Consider the following 5530-nt stretch of genomic DNA (forward strand, 5'->3'; position numbering starts at 1 on the left):
CTATGAGAAGGGATGAAGACGCATATAATCATTATATAGTCATGATTTGTACATTTTATCAATATTCATCTATGAGTGGTAGGAGCAGAAGACCAGAGTCAGAGATCACTAGCCCCTTTTTCTATCTGAGTTTCTTGCTGGCGACGCCTAGCATAAAATTTGCAAAAAAAAAACTACGCATAAATTAAAGAGCTCCGAAGGGCAGATACACAGATCACATTCCTGAAAAGCTGAAGGCGGAGGTGGTGATGCAAGTTAACCAACTAGACATTAGAAACGCTATTGCACATTTAATAACAGAGAACTGGGTTGTAATTTGATCAGGAAAACATCAAATGGAGTTCTATTGCTCCACCTAGCAAGCCAACTTTTGAACGTGCAATGGTTGGTTGTCTGAATGTAGAGGGAAGTTCAATTGCTCCATAGATAGCCAAATTTTGACAATACTGTCTGGTCATTTAACGACCATGAATTTCCTATTAGTAGTAAAGCTTGCTCATAATTGAGTTTCCAATGCTCTCAAAGTATTAAATACACATTCTCAGACTGTTTTTGAGAATCTCAGTTCCTTAATCCAATGCCCACCAAAGCTATCCCATTCCGAGCCAAATCTGTGCCATTGGAGCCTTTGATGATTTTATTCAGGGCCTTCACTGCATCACGGCAGATTTCCAATCACATTGTCAACAAAAACCGATAATCCCAATAGTATGTAATCAGTACGCTTTACTGCAACCAATAAGATTCGAATTGCAAATCTGCATGATAAAAGCATACTGCCCTATCGCGAACCTATATGAGCAAGCGCCCAACAAAGATCATATTGTACTCTAGTGATATATTCTAACTGAAACTCAACAGATATTATGTGCTCTTTTGAGCCTTAACTGTAAGCCCAGCGCCGGAGATTATGTACTCTAGTAAACCTTTATTAGTTTAATCCCAACAGATATTATGTATTTGTAAGATCAACAGAGATTCTGTCCTCTGAGCCTTAATTGTGGCACAAAATAATCCTGATTTTCATCTATGAACCAATCTGAACAAGTGAGAAGCTTACCATAATGTAAGTATGGAGGGATGGTGATATAAGAAGAAGAGGAATGGCCTCAGAGTCGAATGCTTGCAATCTTTGGCTCGAGGTAAACCTGCGGCTTGCACAGGACTGTGTCCTCCAACATGAAACCAGAGAAGATGGTGAAGAGGACCTTGCCATGAAAGACATGGAGGGCTCCTGTGTCCAGAGGATCCATGGCGAATGCATCAAAGCTTGTACCAGGGCGGGGATGCAGGATTTTCACTCTGCCTCTGCAGCCGTTTGTTGTAATCAGAGTGTGCACATGGAAGCAGCAAACTGCACAATTCCAGAACATGCTTGTCAGAGAATCAGACCAGTTTTTCATGTCGCTGCCTACAAACGCCTCCATAGCCTGCATGCCGGCATGGCAGAAGGAATCGAAGCTCTCAGTATTGTAATTGCTGAACATGATCGAGCTGCTGCTGCCAAGGTATGTGCCCTTGAAGAAGATGGAGCTCACGCAGTAGTCCAACCCGTATTTGATGTGCCAGGGCTTCTGAAAGACAACGTTTCCTTCCATCTGAGCTCTCATGATCTTTACCAAGATCATCTTTCTGCTTCGAAAATCTCTTGCAGAGGTCATTTTGGCATCCTTTTCCACTGTTAGAAGGCCCGCCAGCACTCTCATCTTCAGGCGTGCATCTTCAACGGCTTCTCGAAATTCTCTGAGAAGGGAGGGTCCAGCAAGAGAACCGACACTGTTCTTGGAAGGGGAAAGCTCGATCTGTACAGCGCCGAGCTCGCTACTGCAGGAGGTAGTTAGCCTTGAATGCACGCTTTCTTCTTCTGCATCATCCGACATTGATATTTCTGTCTGCTGAAGTCTGCCGCTTTGCTTGACCCGCTCAGCAACTATCTCAATCGCTCTCAGCACCTGATCAAACATCAGATCCATCTTTGCATCCAAACTGGCAAGGTCACTCCCCCTGTTGGCTGATCCGCCCGTTCCGGAACTCCCTAGATCGGTGCGGATGGCGATTCTGCTCTTCCCTAAACTGGGCGCAGATTCGACCATGATTTCTGAACTGGCGAGGCCGGTCTCCATGACGATTCCGCTCTTTTCTGAACTGGCAAGGTCTCCCCCTCTTGAACTGGCCGCAAGTTCGCTCTCAATGGCGGACTTGCCCTTGCCGGCTCCGCTTTTTCTTGATCCGGCAGTATCGCTCGTAATGCTGGACACGTCCTTTAATGCCGAACTGTCAAAAAAACTGCTCTCCATGGTGGCTGCGCTCTTCCCAGCTTCTACTGCTTCCTCGCCAATCCTCATACCTCTTAGCTTCCACATGAGGGTTTGCAATTGTTTCCTATCTGGTGTAGCTCCGTTCATCCTTCGAGGCACTGAATCCATCTTCGTGTTCACCTTCCCCTCCTGCTTTTGCAGCCTCTCGACCTTTGAGCTTTCGCCTGCATGATACTCTAATTCTGCTGCAGACTTCTTGCAGCGTTTGTCGCCCTTCCCATGAAGAAGCCAGGTCAGATTTCTACACTTAAGGCATTCAACTACCTTCTCATGTTCTTTCTCCTCGAAGACGTTGTCGACGTCCTGCTGCACAGATTTCTTAGCGGCATTTTCAACTCCTGATTCTTTCTGCAAGTGCTTCGTCGTGTGATGCTGATCTTCAGCTATCGGCCCTCGATGATGAATATCGTTGGTGTCACGGTTCCAGTATCCCCATTTGGTGAGCCTTGATTGTTCGTGTTGAAGCTCAAGTCCGCGAGGCCTGGCTTCTCTGCTAGAAATGAAACCTTGTTTCTGACTTCTTCCTTCGACTGGGACGTAGTCTCCGTCCCCATTAGACTGAATTTCCGGAAGCTTGAGAGCCATCGCGCAAGAAGCGTTGGGAGGATCTTGATCGTCATCGTCATCTCTTCTCGTTGATCGGATGCAATGGAAAGGAACAAAGCATGGTGAAACGCTTTTGCGAAGACCTTTCGATTTACCGCTTTTCCCCTCTGATAAGATCCTCCTTATCTGAACAAATGCTGGTCTTCTTCTTATAACAAGGCCTACCTGTGCGTTCTTTGACAAGCGCCTTCTTCTCTGCAGCCAAGAGACAAGCCTAGTCGAGCTGCTCTTTCGATGTGCCCGTTCATCTGGTTTCTTCGAGTTGCCTTTCTGGCGCTTGTCCTGCACATACGCAGAAATACAAGGTGTTATCAACATATTACAAACAGATGATAGTGATAATTTCGTCATAAACGACCATACGATACGGCAAGATGACAATTATTGGAAGCTTCATGCAGCGGCAGGAAAAGCTTCTGCAGGCAAATTGAAAAGAACATTTCATGACGAAGCTTCAACAACGAATAGGATCAGCAGAAATTAATATTGTAGATACAGATTTCACACGATTTTGCTTGAGACTTCGGCAAGGTTAGAGCTAATCGGAGGCCTTCCGGACCAGTTAATGACGAAGTTAATATTTGCACCAGAAACTGGTGAGAAAGACATTGTGAATACAGAAGATCACATCATGAAATTGGTCGACAATCTGCAGGGGAAAACTAATTGAAGGCGTTTTGCAGCATGATTAGTTCTTGAAATGCAGAACAACGTTAAGGGAAACTTTAATCAACAATCCTTAATCAACAACGAGCTCCACTAGAAACTGGTTCCGCAGAACTACATTGCGGTCGATACAGAATTTACACGAAACACAAGCCGTTGAAGCTCGATTACAGAGATTGCTGAAGCAGGAAAGCACAGCATTTAATAGGATGAATTGAAGGCCATTCAAGAAGCCAGATTTAGCAGAGAATCCGACCAGAAGGTGATAATACCAGCAACACTATGGGTACATAAATCACACCGAACAGAAGCTACTGGCAGCTGCTGATTCTTACGCGCATCACTGTGTCGGGAAGTGGATAAACCTAGGATAGTGTTTAGAATTACCCGCCATCTAGTGAACCAGCTTGGGCCATGGACGGCGCTGTCCGGGAACGCTATTGGTGCTGCAGGGACGACAAAGCTCGGGAGACCGCCGAAAAGCGATGGCGGAGAGAGGCCTTGATTTGATGCTACAGGCGCAGGGCGAGGCTCGTGCGGTGATGAGAAGCCTGAACAGAAGGAAGGGGGGTGGTGCTTCGCCATCGAAGCTCGACACGAAGCTTTCACATGAGCTTTGTGATGGTGAGCTAAGTCCATAAGCCTGCAAGGATGCATTATATAATAGGTTGTACTTCGCATATTAATAAATAGCTTAAATCTTTAAACATACAAAATAAATAATTAAGTCCTTTTTGGAAGGCCTACCCTAACCTTCAATTTGAAGAACATAAACTAGCTTGACCTTCAAAACATGTTTTGGTATAAAATTTTAAAAAAAATTCAAAATAGTAGCCTTCTTGTGTCGCCTTCTTTGAATTTATTGAAAAAAGTTTCATTTGTGTATGGTGAATATATATAGGTGAAGGGTCTTTCCAAATATATCTCAACATAAATGTGTGTGCTAGAATATCAAAGTCGTCTTTCATAAGCAATTTATTTTCCTTCTGTTGACATAACTTGGGTCTTTCTCATCATGAGCTTTTTCGCCACCCATATACAGATGTCTTAGACAGGATTATTTTTACCTTTATTCTCTCCCATCATCAATATCATTGTTGGTATAAGTGTTGATACAAGACCATTGGTATAAGTGTTCATACCCACACAACCATCGGTATAAGCATCGGGAAACAATCGGTGTAAGTGTCTAAATAACCATCTGTATGAGTGTCAAATATACTGTAATAGAGGGGAATGGTCTCATATGAATAATGGGCTCAAGGCCAATTGACCATGCCCATGGAGGACCACCCTTATTTCGTCAGCCATGCCTAGAATGATGCCCCTCATCTATCTTTCCGTCTTCTTTTTTCTTCCTTTCTTGATCTCCTTCATTATGGCTTTTGTTTCCATGAGGATAGCTTGCCCTTCTTGCATCTCTACAGCAGTCAGCGCTGGTTGCTCTAGAAGGAGTGCCAATTGCATCTGCTCTGCTGGTTCTGGTTTTGGAATGGTCCTTTGAGCCACATGGTTTAGGACTTGTGTCATGAGGTATGGGTTGCATATCTTGGATTGATGGGCTTTGAGGTAGTTCTCTATTTCTCGGTGTATATCGTATGCCCAGTCCTGCTCCTTCTCTTCATGGACTTTCATGATTCTATTCAGCAGCACCCTATTGTATCGGTCCACTGGCTTCACCTGCATGATTAAAGACATCGCCCTACTCTGTTGCTTCATCTCTCATGTTCTCATATTAAGCTCCATTAGAATTATAGGAGCTCTTCTTTAGCATAGCATCTAGGGGCATCTTATCAAAGGCATGGGCGTGTATCTTGATTGGTGGTGGGAGCTGCAGAGCTTCACAAATTAGATCTTCAGTGTGATCAAGACCTGCTCTCTATTGTCATCGGCCTTCATTACTGTACCCCGCTTGGTGGCTTTGCCATATGTATTCAGCA

The sequence above is a fragment of the Cibotium barometz genome, chromosome 50 (assembly GCF_041138505.1).
Source record: "Cibotium barometz isolate CiBa-2024 chromosome 50, ASM4113850v1, whole genome shotgun sequence".
In the NCBI taxonomy this organism is placed as follows: Eukaryota; Viridiplantae; Streptophyta; class Polypodiopsida; order Cyatheales; family Cibotiaceae; genus Cibotium; species Cibotium barometz.